Below are 20,092 nucleotides of genomic sequence, written 5' to 3'. Positions count from 1 at the left end.
TTTATCCTTCTACAGGGTCGCAGGCAAGCTGGAGCCTATCCCAGCTGACTACGGGCGAAAGGCGGGGTACACCCTGGACAAGTCGCCAGGTCATCACAGGGCTGACACATAGACACAGACAACCATTCACACTCACATTCACACCTACGGTCAATTTAGAGTCACCACTTAACCTAACCTGCATGTCTTTGGACTGTGGGAGAAACCGGAGCACCCGGAGGAAACCCACGCGGACACGGGGAGAACATGCAAACTCCACACAGAAAGACCCTCGCCGGCCACGGGGCTCGAACCCGGACCTTCTTGCTGTGAGGCGACAGCGCTAACCACTACACCACCGTGCCGCTTGCTGCCCGGATACAAACTTTTTTTTTTCTGTAACATTTAATTTTGTGCTGAAAAAAAAAAACATTTGTAACTCTAAAATGTTTTTGTACTGACTTGACAATGTAGAAGTCATAAAATAGAAATCTATTACAAAGTTTGTATGAAAAAAATTGGGTGCCTAAGACTTTTGCACAGTACTGTATATATATATATATATATATATATATATATATATATATATATATATACACAGTTTTGCATACTCATTACAGTATTCCTCCTGTAGCATGGCTTGATTGGGTTTTACATCATGCAGAAATACATACAAACAAGGAGATGATCTTGTGTCAGAAGACTGTGAGCCATGCAGGACGGGACGAGACATGCAGCGTTTTTAAAAATAATTTTTATAATTTTTATAACGCTCTCAGTGCAAGAAGTTACACCACAAATTGAAATGTACCATTACTGTAAAAGTCTGTAAAAGTCTGGCATCTCCACGTGATCTACGTACTGGAAAGGCATACGGCATGATCAGAGTTACAGAACTTCTATATGCTGCTGAAATTGTTGTTTTCTCCGAAAGCATAAGTGAGCTTCAAGAAATACTTGAGATCTACGATAATACTTTCAAGCGATACGGCCTATGTATGTCATACAAAAAAACTGAGACCATGGCTTTTAATGTCAGTGAGAGTTTGAAAGACCAGAAGAGCCTTATTATGGTAGATGGGATTCCACTGAAAAACGTAAGGCAATTTCGCTATCTTGGACACATGATAACAAACACCAGCAATTCTTCAGCCTTTCTTCACCAACGCATATCCTCGGCCCTTGAAAAATGGAATGAACTGAAACAATTTCTGACGGACCATGAGATATATCTTTCTACACGTATAAAGATATTAAACGCGTGCGTACGGAGCAGATTATTATATAGTGTCCAAGTATGGCAACTCTCATCAGCAGAGGCCAAAAAATTGGACGTTATTTGGAACAGTTTTCTTAGGAAAATGGTTGCTGGCGGGTTTGCCAGGAAGAACACAGATCCTACTATAGGAGAAGTGGACTTGGCCTTTAAAATCTCTAACTCCCGTCTCCATGAGATGACCCAGAGCCAACAAATTGAAGAATTTTGCCATATTCAACATCTCCACTATATTGGTCATCTACAGTGGTGCTTGAAAGTTTGTGAACCCTTTAGAATTTTCTATATTTCTGCATAAATATGACCTAAAACATCATCAGATTTTCACACAAGTCCTAAAAGTAGATAAAGAGAACCCAGTTAAACAAATGAGACAAAAATATTATACTTGGTCATTTATTTATTGAGGAAAATGATCCAATATTACATATCTGTGAGTGGCAAAAGTATGTGAACCTCTAGGATTAGCAGTTAATTTAAAGGTGAAATTAGAGTCAGGTGTTTTCAATCAATGGGATGACAATCAGGTGTGAGTGGGCACCCTGTTTTATTTAAAGAACAGGGATCTATCAAAGTCTGATCTTCACAACACATGTTTGTGGAAGTGTATCATGGCACAAACAAAGGAGATTTCTGAGGACCTCAGAAAAAGCGTTGTTGATGCTCATCAGGCTGGAAAAGGTTACAAAACCATCTCTAAAGAGTTTGGACTCCACCAATCTACAGTCAGACAGATTATGTACAAATGGAGGAAATACAAGGCCATTGTTACCCTCCCCAGGAGTGGTCGACCAGCAAAGATCACTCCAAAAGCAAGGTGTGTAATAGTTGGCGAGGTCACAAAAGACCCCAGGGTAACTTCTAAGCAACTGAAGGCCACTCTCACATTGGCTAATGTTAAGGTTCATGAGTCCACCATCAGGAGAACACTGAACAACAATGGTATGCATGGCAGGGTTGCAAGGGGAAAGCCACTGCTCTCCAAAAAGAACACTGCTGCTCATCTGCAGTTTGCTAAAGATCACGTGGACAAGCCAGAAGGTTATTGGAAAAATGTTTTGTGGACGGATGAGACCGAAATAGAACTTTTTGGTTTAAATGAGAAGCGTTATGTTTGGAGAAAGGAAAGCACTGCATTCCAGCATCAGAACCTTATCCCATCTGTGAAACATGGTGGTGGTAGTATCATGGTTTGGGCCTGTTTTACTGCATCTGGGCCAGGACGACTTGCCATCATTGATGGAACAATGAATTCTGAATTATACCAGCAAATTCTAAAGGAAAATGTCATGATATCTGTCCATGAAGTGAATCTCAAGAGAAGGTGGATCATGCAGCAAGACAACAACCCTAAGCACACAAGTCATTCTACCAAAGAATGGTTAAAGAGGGATAAAGTTAATGTTTTGGAATGGCCAAGTCAAAGTCCTGACCTTAATCCAATGGAAATGTTGTGGGAGGACCTGAAGTGAGCAGTTCATGTGAGGAAACCCACCAACATCCCAGAGTTGAAGCTGTTCTGTGTGGAGGAATGGGCTAAAATTCTTCCAAGCCGATGTGCAGGACTGATCAACAGTTACCGGAAACATTTAGTTGCAGTTATTGCTGCACAAGGGGGTCACACCAGATACTGAAAGCAAAGGTTCACATACTTTTGCCACTCACAGATATGTAATATTGGATCATTTTCCTCAATAAATAAATGACCAAGTATAATATTTTTGTCTCATTTGTTTAACTGTGTTCTCTTTATCAACTTCAAGGACTTGTGTGAAAATCTGATGATGTTTTAGGTCATATTTCTGCAGAAATATAGAAAATTCTAAGGGGTTCACAAACTTTCAAGCACCACTGTATGTAGAATGGACAATACTTCCCTTCTTAAACAGGTCCTATTCGATAAAAGGCAAAATTGGGGTAAAATGGAGAAAATATGGAACATTGAAAAAAGACAATTGATAAAAACATGCATGGACAAAAAGGACATCATGCAACTTATACAAATATAACCATCTTATTAAGTTGCAAGCCCCATGACTGTCCACGTGTCAAGTGGGAAAATCTGATGATGATGATGATGATGATGATGATAATTAATATATCAGAAACCATAACATCCCTTTCCCTGGCAATATGAAGTAATGTGACAAATTCCACACTTGATGTGAACCATGCCATGTTTTGGGTCAAGTGAGCTCCAGACCACTGTTTTAAAGAGGACAAGGGATCAGATCTACAGTATGGACCACTCCCAAAAAAGTCCAGTCCCAGTTAATTAATAGTACTGAACCCAGGGCTCAAACAGCACGAGTCTGGTGGTGGTGGTGGTGGTGGTGGTGGGGGAGTTTGGAAACAGCCTGAAAAGGTACACTGTTTCTGAAAAGGTTCCTTGTACTGGCATTGTAAAAGTAAAAAGTGTAGTTTAAATGGCAAACCCATGCATTAAATGAAGATTAAACAAAGAGAAAAATGTTCTGATTAACTACTCTGCAATTCTTCAATGACAGACCTGTGAAGAAAAACTTTGTCAGGTTTTTTTTTCGTTATTTTTTTTTATCAGAAATTAGAGGAAAAATTCCAAAGTGTCAAAAGAGAACAGGAAACACTTGTAGGAAATTAAATATTTATACACACACACACACACACACAGAGAGAGAGAGAGAGAGAGAGAGAGAGAGAGAGAGTTGCCATCAGTGCTGTTTTTCTCTATAACAGCTGGGTATCAGACAGCACTAAGTGCTCCTGAGGTCTGGGAGATTGATATGGACTGTGTGTGTGTGTGTGTGTGTGTGTGTGTGTGTGTGTGTGTGTGTGTGTGTGTGATAAAGGGGAGCCAAATTAATCTGGGGTCTGATACCCCCCTTCGGGTTCAGCTCAATTAACGACCCATACCGGCTGAGGCACCCGGCTAAAAGCCATCCGCTCCCTCCCTCTTTCCCTTTTCACCCACTCCATCCCTTTCTTTCTTTCTTTTTTCTTTCTCTGCACCATTCCTACACATCGGATCACACGCTTCCTCTTTTCTGCTGTTCTTCTATCAATTCCCTTTTCTTATTCCATCCCAAATCCAGAGAAGAGAAGAGAAGAGAAGAGAAGAGAAGAGAAGAGAAGAGAAGAGAAGAGAAGAGAAGAGAAGAGAGAGTGTTGTAGGATGTAGGGGGTCACTGTGTATAAGTGTGCGTGGAAAATCATACAGAGCCACTGAATGACAATCCAGAACCGTGTGTGTGTGTGTGTGTGTGTATGTGTGTGTGTGTGTGTCCATCATGTGCTTTGCAGCTGTATTAGCAATCTATGTTCCAAAATCTCAGTGTGAACGTTTTTAACCACCAACTGAAACTCAAAACACACAGAAAACACACACTCTTGTAGCAAATCCTAACATATACACAGTAATACACTCATACACTTAGTCCTACACACCGACACACCAAGTCTTAAGCACTTAAGCCTTAGAATTAAGCCTGCTTAATTCTATTCATTTATTAAAAGACAGCACTGATTTCAGATTTGTACACACACACACACACACACACATACACACACAGGATACAAGAACTTTGCAGCTATCATGGCATCCTAAATGAACCCTCTTCGCAAATAAGACAGCAGATGGCTTTTAAATCAATTAGCGGCCATTATAAAACACTCAAAACAATAATTAACACTAATGGCAAGTAAAAGACAGTGCTCTTTGATTACAGAAAGAAGAATTAAGTCAGGAGCGCACACCCAGACTCTCTACTTCTCTCCTCCTCACACACACACACACACACACACACTGAGCTTTTGTTCACCATGCAGCACACTGCAATTAGCTTAACTAAGTTATTTTAGCATTTAGTATTGTTCACAAATATGCCTCTACACACACACACACACACACACAGGCGTCCACCATCACCCAGTTTATGCCCTACAGCCAGCAAAATACTAATTAAGCTCACACACAGTCAGCTGTGTTTATAGGCAGTAAAAGAATGTCATGTTATTTAAGTGGAGAGACTGAGAGGACAAAGTCATAGTGTTTCAGCCAAAGGCCTCTGTGTGAGAGCATGTGTGTGTGTGTGTGTGTATGTGTGTGTGTTAAAGGAATAGTCTAGCATTTTTCAAACCAATCTACCGAACACATCTGTGATGCATGTGACATCACCCATCAATTTTGACACATTTTTCAAAGAACAGAAATAAAATCCTCATAACGCAAGTCTAAGGGTATTTGAAAAAAAAAAGTTTGCATGAAAGTGTGACCCATTTTCTTATATCTGTATAATACAGCCATAACATGACCACTGACAAGTGAAGTGAATTACATTGATTATCTCATTACCTTGGCAACTGTCAAGGGGTGGGGCATATTAGGCAGCAAGAGAAGATTCAGTTCTTGAAGTTGATGTGTTGGAAGCAGGAAAAACGGGCAAAAGTAAGGATCTGAGTGACTTTGACAAGCGCCAAATTGTGATGGCTAGATGACTGGGTCTGAGCATCTCCAAAATGGCACATCTTGTGGGGTGTTCCCAGTATACAGTGGTTCGTACCTACCAAAAGTAGTCCAAGGAAGGACAACCAGTGAACCGGGGACAGGGTCATGGGTGTCATAGGCTCATTGATTCGCTTGGGGCATGAAGGCTAGCCCATATGTTCCAATCCCACAGAAGAGCTACTGTAGCACAAACTGCTGAAAAAGTTAAAGCTGACACCTTTCTGTTTTAGCCAGCATTAACTTTTTCAGCAGTTTGTGCTACAGTAGCTCTTCTGTGGGATTGGACCATATGGGCTAGCCTTCATGCCCCATGCGAATCAATGAGCCTATGGCACCCATGACTCTGTCGCTGGTTCACCAGTCGTCCTTCCTTGGACCACTTTTGAACACCCCACTGGATGCACCATTTTGGAGATGCTCAGACCCCGTCATCTATCCATCACAGTTTGGCCCTTATCAAAGTTGCTCAGATCCTTACACTTGCCCATTTTTCCTGCTTCCAACACATCAACTTCAAGAACTCACTCTTCTCTTGCTGCTTAATATATCCCACCCCTTGACAGGTGCCATTGTAATGAGATAGTCAATGTTATTCGTGTCACCTGTCAGTGGTTTTAATGTTATGCCTGACCGGTGTATATAAGTTATTTTCTGAATTAAGTCTCAATGTGTCAATTACTAACCAGACATACTTTTTACTCAAAGCTGTATGATGGTGTAAGGAATAAAACACAATACCCATATGTCATGCTGTTACAGGAGAATAATCAACATCAAACAGGGTGGTGCATGCGGCCCAACATGAAGCAGGAAGAGTTGCTGTTACACCGAAAAGCTGATTCCTTTCCTGTAACATCATGTCCTGGAGTGTTTTATTCCTCTTATGGCATAGCAATTTGCTGACACTAACAACTGTTAATTTATTCATGAACGACACGCCACGCTTTAAGTGTTTATCAAATTAATCAAAGTCCTTCCCACACCATGTGGCGCATAGGGCGGCACTGATCTCCGTTTCCGTAGCCCTCAGCCTCTCGCCTATTACATAGCTAGGGTTACGGTGGGGGGCTAGTCCTCTGGTAACCACAAGAGTTTGACTCCCTACTCGCATCTGTATTGCAGCGTGCCTTGTCAGACGGCAATAGGTACCATTTTTATAATGGTCTTTGGTGTGACCCGACCGTAAGTAGAACCCGCAATCTCCCGATCGAGAGGCGGACACGCTAACCACTAGGCCAACTCGCGGTTTTAAGTGTTTATAGTTACATTTAATGCTGTGGAGACTAGTAGAAATTAGTTCCTGTTGTCACTTAAAGTACTTTCAGAGCAAACCGTTCCAGGGACTTATGGAGAGGAGTTATCTACTGGGAGTTCCTCCGGGAACTACATACCTTCAAGGGCTTTTTTTTCTGTTTTCACTTGCACCATCAGTCGGAACGCTGAAGTGACATTAAGCTGACAGGCTTGTGTGCTGTGAGCAGGAAATGCCTGCAAAGATTTTTTTTTTAAATATATTTTGCTTAAATGCATCAAAATCGGTCTGTTTTTCCTCCATCACATATAGGATCAATAAAACCTGGACTTCACTGTCGGTCCATCTGTCTGTTTTTTTATTTGTTATTTTTTAATGCCAATGTTAATAGCTGTTGTTTACACTCCTCACACGGGCAGCACGGTGGTGTAGTGGTTAGCACTGTTGCCTCACAGCAAGAAGGTCCTTTCTGTGTGGAGTTTGCATGTTCTCCCCGTGTCCGCGTGGGTTTCCTCCAGGTGCTCTGGTTTCCCCCACAGTCCAAAGACATGCAGGTTAGGCTAATTGGCGGTTCTAAATTGACTGTAGGTGTGAGCGTGAGTGTGAATGGTTGTTTGTGTCTATGTGTCAGCCCTGTGATGACCTGGCGACTTGTCCAGGGTGTACCCCGCCTTTCGCCCGTAGTCAGCTGGGATAGGCTCCAGCTTGCCTGCGACCCTGTAGGACAGGATAAGCGGCTACAGATAATGGATGGATGAATGGATACACTCCTCGCACTTTACACACATTTTTAAAAATGGCTCTTGCCAGTGCAGCATTGGCTCATGTTCGACCAATCAACATGCACTTACGTCTGGACCAATCACCGTACACTTACAACACTCATGGCTCCTCTTGTGCTGGGAGAAAACCTACCCTGAAGTAGGAGCTAAAAAATTCCCTCAAAAGAGTGTTCTACAAACTGTAATCATTCTCATTTTCTGCACATAAAAAAAGGGGAACTTCCGCTGACAGTTCAAAAGTCCAAAAATGCCTTTACATTATAGCAGCTATAATGTAAATAGCACCTTCCTTCACCAGCCTTTCATTTTTTCTCTCTCTTATGCCAACATCAGATGACACAAATTCAGCCTGATTTTGATGTGATTTTGTCCTGGGCGAAAATGTCCAAGGCCTGAATATGAACGTCAGGAACGATGTCCAGGCCTTGTAGAGTGACATAATCAAAGAAGACCAGAACATCAAGGATGTAATCGCTCAACTGGCCTGCCATTAATACAACCACGACTACCAAAACATCAAACAGAACTGAAATGTGACAATGTGAGAGAGGACCAACCTCCATGACAAATTGTTTACAACAGAAAAATCAACAAAGGACTACATTTTGTTCCCTAAGGGAAGATCTATTCAAAACATCAATCAGAACTGGAGATACAATTCTAGTGGAAAGTCCGAAAACTCATTAAAGTCACCTAATTAGCAGTTCGTTAGCAAAAATTTGACAACACAATGACCAAGTGTTGTGCAGAAGGAGTGGTTCTTTCAAACAAAACACTCAGAACTGAAATCCATTGAGAACTAAGGGAGGAGATATGATTGAACTGAAAATAAACAAAGTTGTAAACAAATTGTTTACAACAGGAAAATCAACAAAGAAACTACCAAGTTTTGTTCCTCAAGGGAAGATCTACCCAAAACATCGATCAGAACTGAACTCGGATGAGAAATCAGAGAGGAGATACAATTTGAGTGAGAGGCCTGGAAAATTCCTTAATTTGACAGAATTAAGTTGAGTCAAGTTTATTTGTATCGCGCTTTTAACAATAAACATTTTCTCAAAGCAGCTTTACAGAATTTGAATGACTTAAAACATGAGCTAATTTTATCCCTAATCTATCCCCAATGAGCAAGCCTGTGGCGATGGTGGCAAGGAAAAACTCCCTCAGACGACATGAGGAAGAAACCTCGAGAGGAACCAGACTCAAAAGGGAACCCATCCTCATTTGGGTGATAACACACAACAAGATTATAACATTAACAGTTTTAACATGAAGTCAGTTTCATTGATGTTATAACTCTTCATTGATGGAAACTTGAGTGCAAAACTGTTCATGACAACTGCAGTCCTAAAGTTAGCAAGTCAACTGTAGTCGTCAGCCATAAAAGCATTACTGTAAGTGTCCAGAGCGTCTTCCAAATGTGACTTTCAACTGTCCACATGGAGCTGTCCTCTACAGGAGTGATATAATGAGACTCCAACCAGACACAGGGCATCAGGATGGATCAGGCAGGTCTGGAGAGCAGAAGAGTTCAGCATCTCGATCTCAGGATTACTAACTTGTTAGCAAAAAAAAAAAATTGACAAAACAACGACCAAGTTTTGTGCGGAGTGATGAGTTCTTTCAAACAAAACACTTGGAATGGAAATCTGTGGAGAACCGATGGAGGAGATACGATTTAACTGAATTGTGGACGATGGATGATGGACGCCACGCCATGGCAACAGCTCATTGATCAGTCTTATGGCCAGATGAGCTAAAAAGCGATGTGGTGTCTGGGACGCCCCACAACATCCTGACAAATATCTAGCATGTCAGAATGTTTTGTATTTTCTCACCTAGTCTGAACTCCTACGGCGTGTTCCTTGATTGACAACTTCTTGACCCTCCTCCCTGACAACATGCAAGGACATGAACGATGAACGATGATTGGTCAGGGTCAAACTTGTAGTGCTGCCAGTCTGCCGACCAAGACACAGCAAGAATTTGCAGCACTATGATTGATTAATCTGACATGGTGAGCATTGTGAAAGACAAAAATATCATGGAGTGTGATCCCGGCTTCAAAGTCAATGTCATGAAGACTCTCCTGTGACTGACACTCACACTGGAGACTCCTTCCATAAAGCTTCACCATATCAGCGATGATCTTTTTTCTCTTTGTTAAATAACAATATATTTATTTATGTGGTGAAGCATCCAGTAAACAAGTCCCTGTGAATCATTTGTTACTATAGAAACAAGCAATTAAATAAGCGTATAAACCTGTGATTTGAGTTACAGCTGGAACTTGAGCTGCTTTTATGCTGGAGAAATTTAATCAACACCAATTAGATTTGAGACTTTGACAGCACTGTGGTTTCAAACTTTATAAGAACAGCTTTGGGAAGAAGAAGAAGAAGAAGACGGGGTACGAACTTAGTATGCAGCCCCATATGCTGTACGTATCAGTAATCTTTCATGCTTCAGGATGAAAATAAAAATCTCATAAAACGTTGATGATGACAGCCTTTTGCTTTTTGCTCGGACACGAGAATGACTTTTCACTTTTCTTCCTCCCTTGCCACTTTAGAAAAGTCGATATTTCAGCCCAGCAGCATGATGAGGATAAATATTTCAGACAAAAGAACTTGACAGAGATCCTTGATTTACTACTACTCTCGCTCACTCTCTCTCTCTCTCTCTCTCTCTCTCTCTCTCCAATATATCCACGCAGGCATTGTGTCCATGTCCCAGACTAATTGTGGAGTTAAAGGACATCAGTGCACAAGCTATAAAAACATGGTACACACAACAGGGATATCACAACACACACACACACACAGTACACTCAAATTATTATCACATATCATACAAATATACATGGCATAATGATCTGTTCCAAAGAAAACAAAATCATGTCCAGAGATGGAACATGTGCAGAAAGTGTCAGAAGAAATAGAGGATACAAGTATAAGGAAAGTGTGTACCTGTTTCAGCGAAAAAGAAATGGATCAACCACATAAATTCCAAGAAACCACACATGGTTCCATGTTTCGCCTCATCGCTCTCATAATATAATCATTTTGCACTCTTTAGTGTAGTTTTTGAGTAATGTAAAGAGCATTTACACATTTACAGGTGTGTGTGTGTGTGTGTGTGTGTGTGTGTGTGTGTGTGTGTGTGTGTGTGATTTTTCACTTCATGAGAATTACACACGCACAAACACACACATTGCAGCTTGTAAGAACAACCAATAAAAAGCCTTTCTCACCTTTGTACTGCTAATCTCTCGGAGTGTGTGAGTGTGTGAGTGAGTGTGTGTATGTGTCTTCAGCTGAGCACCACTGCGTCTCTGACAGGTGCCATGGTCCCGTAGACTCCAGGGGAACGGCAGGCTCTCTCACTCACACACACTCTCTCTCTCACTCTTTTCGAGCTGCAGGGAGGAATAGGGATAGATATGTCCTGCTGCAGCAGTGTGTGTGTGTGTGTATGTGTGTGTGTAAGGGTGTGAGAAAGAGAGAGAGAGAGAGATGGTGTATGGAAAAGTGCAGAATTCCGAGGGTCCTTCTGGAAAACACGTCTTATTGTTCCTTCTTGCTTCTTTCTTTCTCTCTGTCCTAGAACAGAAAAGCCCCACACACTGCACTTCTCTTTTTCTTTTTTTCTTTCTTTATAGTAATATCTAATCTATCTTTTTTTTTGTTCTCAGTCCACAGTTCTTTGTGTACCACTTGATGTATCGTGTGCGTTAGACTCCTCTGTCGCCACGTCTGACTCTACTTTGGCTCCTGCACCGTCTGAATTGGTCCCTGCTACTGCGGAGCGCTCCTGTTCTCTCTCTCTCTCTCTCCCCCTCCCTCCTTCCCTTTCGCACTTCCACCCCTCCCTCTTTGGGCCACTCCTTCTTAGAAGGCAGAATGCTCGGGGTGGAGACTGGACGAAAGTGAATGACTGCATCTCTCTCTCTCTCTCTCTCTCTCTCTCAGTGCAGGCCTGTGATGCTGAACTGGTTTGGTTCTGACTTCCCTGTGTGTGTGTGTGTGTGTGTGTGTGTGTGTGTGTGTGTGTGTGTGTGAGATTTAAAAATAAGGTGGACTTGACAAATGAATGCATTATTATGTCTCACATTTTCATCATTGTAAGTGATATATGATGTCTTTATTGACTGAAATCAGTTACACACAATGTAAAGGCCAAGAATACTTTATTCCACTGTAATGATTGAACAGATGCCACCTCTTATGATTGCAGCACAAATTAATGTAATCCGTGTGATTCAAATGAACAGTGGTGATAAAAATTTTACACACCCCTTTTAAACTTGCAGGTTTTTGTGAGGGAAAAAAAAACAACATCAAAAAGATAATAAAAAGTATGATCCTTCTAGTTTGAAAAGAACTCCAGTCCCAGCTGAAGGGATGCAGCCCCATCGCATGATGCTGCCACCACCGTGCTTTTTTTTCGGGGGGGGGGGGGGGGGGGGGGTTGGTTGGTTGGTATAATCTTAGAGTTATGGCCAAAATGTTCTATATTGATCTTATCAAAACATTAGTCATGATTTGGGGCAATTGTGTGTATGTCTTGCCAAAAAAAAAGTAGGCAGGCTAAAAAATTTATTTATTTATTTATATACTTATTTTTAAGCATAGCTATGCCCTATTAAACAAAGAGCAAACACATTTGTGCAACCAGGTAATTAGAAGAGGGTGGTTTTTTTTGTTGTTGTTGTTGTTGTCCCATTTACACACATGAAAAATGTTTCTAACTGTTATTTACTTGAAGTTTGTTGGTTGGCATATTGGCATATCACAAAGTTGGAAAAGGCTAAGTTTGATCTGATTTATCTTGGTTTCTTTTTTTTGTTCACAAAAACCTGCCATTTTAACAGAGGTGTGTACTTTTTATATACAAATGTTACACACAGATCTAATATACATATAAGTGGGCGGCACGGTGGTGTAGTGGTTAGCGCTGTCGCCTCACAGCAAGAAGGTCCGGGTTCGAGCCCCGTGGCCGGCGAGGGCCTTTCTGTGCAGAGTTTGCATGTTCTCCCCGTGTCCGTGTGGGTTTCCTCCGGGTGCTCCGGTTTCCCCCACAGTCCAAAGACATGCAGGTTAGGTTAACTGGTGACTCTAAATTGAGCGTAGGTGTGAATGTGAGTGTGAATGGTTGTCTGTGTCTATGTGTCAGCCCTGTGATGACCTGGCGACTTGTCCAGGGTGTACCCCGCCTTTCGCCCGTAGTCAGCTGGGATAGGCTCCAGCTTGCCTGCGACCCTGTAGAACAGGATAAAGCGGCTACAGATAATGCGATGAGATGAGATATATATAAGCAAATTATTTGTATAGACTGCATTCCAAATTTTCAAATTGATTAACATTGATTCAACACTGATAAAACATAATTTTCATTATTGCATTATTTTTTTTAAATGATGTAATACAATGTATGATTTCATGCTAAGAGACTTTTTGAACCCGTACTGCAAGTGGACTTTTGAACCCTACACACTGTACACACTGTAATCCCTAATCTCAATTCCTAAACACTTCTGTTTTCACCCTTGCACCAGCCAGTACTCCAACAATCACGTCAGCCAGCTCTTAATGATTCATACTGGCAATGATGCTGTCCCACTAATGGGCAATCTCTGAGCGAGCCTCTCTCTCTCTCTCTCTCTCTCTCTCTCTGTGTGTGTGTGTGTGTGTATGTTTTCCCAAGCCACGTTATTTGATACTTTGACCAAGACTATGAACCCCTGATGGTGTCACTAGTTCATAATCTACACCCTTATTATGAATTTGTCACACACACACACACACGGGGCGGCACGGTGGTGTAGTGGTTAGCACTGTCACCTCACAGCAAGAAGGTTCTGGGTTCAAGCCCAGTGGCCATCGAGGGCCTTTCTGTGTGGAGTTTGCATGTTCTCCCCGTGTCCGCGTGGGTTTCCTCCGGGTGCTCCGGTTTCCCCCACAGTCCAAAGACATGCAGGTTAGGTTAACTGGTGACTCTAAATTGACCGTAGGTGTGAATGTGAGTGTGAATGGTTGTTTGTCTCTATGTGTCACCCTCTCACCCATAGTCAGTTGGGATAAGCTCCAGCTTGCCTGCGACCCTATAGAACAGGATAAGCGGCTATAGATAATGGATGGATGGACACACGCGCACACACACAAGTGCATCAGAACAACCATGTCCCAACTCCTTCCCCTTCCGCAGACACAATCTTTGGCCTTTCTGCTGATCAAAATACAAACATGTAGGTCCTTTCAACACATGCCAAAACCTTAAACATCCTACTTCCCTGAACACGCACACACGCACACAAAACAAACAGTAACTAATGTGTGTGTGTGAGAAAGAATAATAAAGGCTTGAACTGTACAGGTGGATGAACCTCTCACATTCAGGAGTCAAGTTATGGAGTTCACAATAGCCACTGAGCACCTCAAAATCTACGACAATTAAACACATCACACAAAACCACACACAGACACAATCATGCTATAGCTAGATAGATGATCATTAAAACATATACAGTGAAAAATTTAGTGTTGAGAAAAAATGGAATACAAAAAGACATCTTACTAAGTGAAAATATTTTGAATATAGTCCAATTTATCTTGTATTTACTATTATAAATTTACTCTAGACAACATATAAGATAACTAATCCTATTTGTTTGTTTGTTTGTTTGTTTGTTTGTTTGTTTTTACAGTTTTCTAGTTTTCAATAATTTCACGCTGTATAATGTGGCTTCTTATTAGAAATATATACAGGCAATTCTTCAGCAGAGAGGCCACAATTATGAAATTATTAAGATTGCCTTAATTTGTCAGCTCAGTGATACTGCTAAAGTATGGAATCCAAGGCAAAATGTACTGAAAACCGTATTTAAAAATCATCACCCCGATTACAGCAATGTCGCTTCAGAGAAATCTTGGTTTGAATTTTTTCTGACGTAATTCCGTTACTGACTTTTCTTTCCTCATGAAAGAGTTTGTGTTCCGAGTTAAACACAGGCAATTTTTCTGTGCTTTTTTATGGTCAGAAGATACCGCATACGGCGTAAAATATTTATTTAATACCCTCATCTTGAGTACTGCAACTAAAAAAGTTACCACATTTTGCTGTGAATGTAATTCTGTTACCTAAGAACGACCCATGCTTTTAGATAATAAATAAATCTGCCAATAGAACAAGACTTTCAAGAATTTCAAGCATGAAATTAGTTTTAAAAAAGTCTAGAAATAGTTTAAAATTCTTATATTTTGTTTCTTATAACCTTTTAATAGGAAGTACTATGAATCTGACTTCTCTTTCTTCGTCTTCTTCTTCTTCTCCATGTGCCAAATCAGAGTCTGACGTTGGTGACCATATTTTTGAAACCAGTTCTGTCCCATGCCAACGATAACAGGTCCACAGCTTTCATACCCATTTCCAGTGCCAGACTCTGCAGAAGGTTTTGTCTTTGTCTTCCTTGGCTTTTTCTTCCCTCCACTCTTCCTTCGATGCATAATTTTTCAGTTGGGTTTTCTCTGACTATATGTCCAATGACTCTCAATTGTCTTTGGCAGATAGTTCGAATGAGGTTCCTTGTTTTGTTGACCAACTCCAGAATTTCATCATTTGTTCTTTTTTTCAATCCAGGATATTTTCTACATTTTACAGTAAATCTGCATCTCCATTGCTTCCAGGTGATTCATATCTTGTTTGCTCAGTGTTCACGACTCATATCCATAGGTCAAGGTGGACTATATGTACAGTGGTGCTTGAAAGTTTGTGAACCCTTTAGAATTTTCCATATTTCTGCATAAATATGACCTAAAACATCATCAGATTTTCACACAAGTTCTAAAAGTAGATAAAGAGAACCCAGTTAAAGAAATGAGACAAAAGTATTATACTTGGTCATTTATGTATTGAGGAAAATGATCCAATATTACATATCCGTGAGTGGCAAAAGTATATGAACTTCTAGGATTAGCGGTTAATTTGAAGGTGAAATTAGAGTCAGGTGTTTTCAGTCAATGGGATGACCGTCAGGTGTAAGTGGGCACCCTGTTTTATTTAAAGAACAGGGATCTATCAAAGTCTGATCTTCACAACACATGTTTGTGGAAGTGTACTGTACCATGGCACGAACAAAGGAGATTTCTGAGGACCTCAGAAAAAGGAGTGGTTGACCAACAAAGATCACTCCAACAGCAAGGCGTGTAATAGTCGGCAAGGTCACAAAGGACCCCAGGGTAACTTCTATGCAACTGAAGGCCTCTCTCACGTTGGCTAATGTTCATGAGTCCACCATCAGGAGAACATTAAACAACAATGGTGTGCATGGCAGGGTTGCAAGGAGAAAGCCACTGCTCTCCAAAAAGAACATTGCTGCTCATCTGCAGTTTGCTAAAGATCACGTGGACAAGCCAGAAGGCTACTGGAAAAATGTTTTGTAGATGGATGAGACCAACATAGAACTTTTTGGTTTAAATGAGAAGCATTTTGTTTGGAGAAAGGAAAACACTGCATTCCAGCATAAGAACCTTATCCCATCTGTGAAACATGGTGGTGGTAGTATCATGGTTTGGGCCTGTTTTGCTGCATCTGGGCCAGGATGGCTTGCCATCATTAATGGAACACATCACATCACATCACATTATCTCTAGCCGCTTTATCCTTCTACAGGGTCGCAGGCAAGCTGGAGCCTATCCCAGCTGACTACGGGCGAAAGGCGGGGTACACCCTGGACAAGTCACCAGGTCATCACAGGGCTGACACATAGACACAGACAACCATTCACACTCACATTCACACCTACGGTCAATTTAGAGTCACCAGTTAACCTTACCTGCATGTCTTTGGACTGTGGGGGAAACCGGAGCACCCGGAGGAAACCCATGCGGACACGGGGAGAACATGCAAACTCCACACAGAAAGGCCCTCGCCGGCCACGGGGCTCGAACCCGGACCTTCTTGCTGTGAGGCGACAGCGCTAACCACTACACCACCGTGCCGCCCCAATAAATAAATGACCAAGTATAATATTTTTGTCTCATTTGTTTAACTGGGTTCTCTTTATCTACTTTTAGGACTTGTGTGAAAATCTGATAATGTTTTGTGTGAAAATCTGATGATGTTCATATTTATGCAGAAGTATAGAAAATTCTAAAGGGTTCACAAACTTTCAAGCACCACTATAGCATTTCATGAGTCTTTTCTTTGTGTTCCTTGATGGGTTTTTGTTTGTGAGGGTAACTGACATGTCTGTAAATGTCTTCTTTGCCAGTTTCTGATCTCAGTGTTACATCTGCAGTCTTGGGTGAGGATGCTGCCAAGGTAGTTGAACTGTTCCACTTGTATTTCTTCGCCATAAAGAATGATTTTGCATTTTGGGGGTAGATTATTGTATGAATCTGACTATAGTCACTATATACGGCAATTGCTAAGATGTTATTTTTTACAGTGTGGTGGTCTGGGAAAAACACATCAGGTGTCACTTTATTGCTGAAATCTGTCAAACAGCCAAAAGAGAAAAGCGGGTTTTGGCTAAAATTGATGTTTCTTTTTCTGCTCATAACATACAGTATTTTGACATCCGGTGTTTAAGGAAACCGAAATAAATTTCCATCCATCACTGTTATCCTGTGTAGGGTCATGGGCAAGCTGGAGCCTATCCCAGTTGACTATAGGCAAGGTACACCCTGGACAAGTCACGAGACACAATCAACCATTTACACCTACAGTCAATTTAGAGCCACCAATTATCCTAACCTGCATGTTTTTGGACTGTGGGGGAAACCGGAGCACCCGGAGGGAACCCATGCAGACATGGGGAGAACATGCAAACTCCACACAGAAAGGCCCTCGTCAGCCACTGGGCTCGAACCCAGAACCTTCTTGCTGTGAGGTGACAGTGCTAACCACTACACCACCGTCCCGCCCCGTGTGTGTGTGTGACAAATTCATAATAAGGGTGTAGATTATGAACTAGTGATGCCATCAGCGGTTCATGGTCTTGGTCAAAGTATCAAATAACGTGGCTTGGGAAAACACACACACACACACAGAGAGGCTCACTCAGAGATTGCCCATCGGCCACTGGGCTTGAACCCAGAACCTTCTTGCTGTGAGGCGATAGTGCTAACCACTACGCCACTGTGCCACCCTGAAATAAACTTCACCAAAACAGAGTGGAAATGTTTTCCTTAACTTATTATTCTTGCTGATGTTTCCTGGGTAAGGGTCCAGTTTAACAAATGCAGAAGTTAAAAGAATCAAATCTGCCTCAAGTTCCCAAAAACCTTGCTAGCTAAATGTGATTTCCTCACACGGTAAAAATCATGCTTTGATAAAGTTGTGCATAGTTATATGTAGTAACAAAATGGCCATATGCATCAGCAATCTGTTTTGTACCAGCTGTCAAAATCTCCCTGATGCTCCTGTATCACAGTCAGAATTGATTCTTTAAAAGCAATTTTCTCCCTTTTTTATCTTTCAAACTAAATAGAGCTTTCTATTTTATATAGTAAACAATGTCAAACTTGTAGGGTGAACCATATGAAGGGTTTCGAAAGAGGAGATGTTACTGTACAGCTCTGTCTTTTTTTCGTTTTTACCTAAATTTATTATAATAATTGCGAAGCTCCATATTTAAGAGGATATGGTAATGCATCAACCTGATTTTTGATGGCTTTTGTGACCGTACGACATCCGAATGTCAGAAAACCCGCTGGTGAAGAGCTGACTATAAACATGGACAGCTCAAACTACAACTCCCAGAACACACAGCGCCTTCTGTCTCCCGCCTTCTAACACACAGCTGACATCCATTTCCTCATCACCTGCCTCTGCATATAAACACCAGTCACACATGCACTCAATGTGAAGTATCGTTCTGGTTCACTGAGCATACCAAGTCTTGTTATTGCTCTGACTGCCTTTCTACCATTCTGAACTTTGCTAGTGTTTCTCGTTTCCTCGATCTCTGTTTACCTCTGATATTCTGTTTGCCGATCGCCCGACCCTAGTGTGTTTACTGACCTTGATTCCTGTCTATCGATTTGGCTTGGTTTGCTATTCTTAAGCTGTCTTCCGCCGCACATACATCCCTAAGTGCCTGCGTACTCACACTGTACATGTACCACCACAGGGAACCTGATCGGAAGTACAAGGCAACATATCTCAAACACTTGACCACCAGACAATGAAATTTGTATCTTTATTTACATAAGATAGAAGGGTTTGTATCCGGCACTTATTTTTAATTTGCTTTCTAAAAACTGTAGCTAACACTGTAGCAGCCCTTGGCATTAAGAACAATAGCAGAGAGACTCTCACAAGTGCAGATGTGTTTTATTCCTCTTGAATACGAGTATAGCATCGAACGCTAGATATCAAACACCATACGCCGTACACAGAGTGCTGTGAAAACTAAAGAAAACAACAAAAATAATTAATGTAACATGGTTGTAAACAAATACACACACAATTTTCAGAGTAATTTTCACAGACTGGCGGCACGGTGGTGTAGTGGTTAGCACTGTCACCTCACAGCGAGAAGGTTCTAGGTTTGAGCCCAGTGGCTGACAGGGGCCCTTCTGTGTGGAGTTTGCATGTTCTCCCCATGTCCACGTGGGTTTCCTCCGGGTGCTCCGGTTTCCACAGTCCAAAGACTTGCAGGTTAGGCTCATTGGTGGCTCTATTGACTGTAGGTGTGAATGTGAGTGTGAATGGTTGTTTGTCTTTGTGTGTCAGCCCTGCGATGACCTGGTGACTTGTCCAGGGTGTACCCCGCCTTTCACCCATCATCAGCTAGGATAGGCTCCAGCTTGCCTGTGACCCTGTACAGGATAAGTGGTTATAGATAATGGATGGATGTTTACAGACTATGCTCTGAACATTACACATCTTGCTCTGCTCAACCAAGGGTGCAAACCTGTACAAGTTAGCCAAACGTGCCCAATTATCCTCTGTGCTCAAAGTCTCGTGCCAAACCACAGTTCAATCAATGTACCAAACACAATCAAACCCACTCAATAAACAGCACACACAAACTTTACATTGTTTATGAATGACATATCAGGATGACAGAGATCAAAGCTTTATAACATACTGCGCTAATCATCTGACGGAGGCACATGGTGAATATAAACACAGCAGCGAGCATCTGTAGCATAACAAATGCAGATTCCTGGGCTGGCAGTTCTGCCTATAGCATGAGTAATGAGGGCCAGCTCTGGCTGCCACTTACAGCCATTTTACACTCATCGGGAGCTCTGATTTTAGGCAGTGCCTATATATATATATATATATATATATATATATATATATATATA

The 20,092-nt window shown here is 41.6% G+C and overlaps 1 protein-coding gene across 1 annotated transcript in view; it reads right to left on the bottom strand.

Moving 5' to 3' along the window:
• sema3b (sema domain, immunoglobulin domain (Ig), short basic domain, secreted, (semaphorin) 3B) overlaps positions 1 to 11,538 on the bottom strand; it is a 95,074-nt gene extending 83,536 nt beyond the window's left edge. Inside the window, exon 1 of the mRNA XM_060930873.1 lies at positions 11,026 to 11,538. The gene's annotated coding sequence lies outside the window, so the exon portion shown is untranslated. The remainder of the gene's footprint in view (positions 1 to 11,025) is intronic.
• Positions 11,539 to 20,092: the final 8,554 nt, after the last annotated feature.

The sequence above is a fragment of the Neoarius graeffei genome, chromosome 10, assembly GCF_027579695.1.
Source record: "Neoarius graeffei isolate fNeoGra1 chromosome 10, fNeoGra1.pri, whole genome shotgun sequence".
NCBI classification, from domain to species: domain Eukaryota; kingdom Metazoa; phylum Chordata; class Actinopteri; order Siluriformes; family Ariidae; genus Neoarius; species Neoarius graeffei.
Note: the sequence above shows the minus strand (reverse complement) of the source record. Positions and strands in the feature narration are given on the sequence as shown.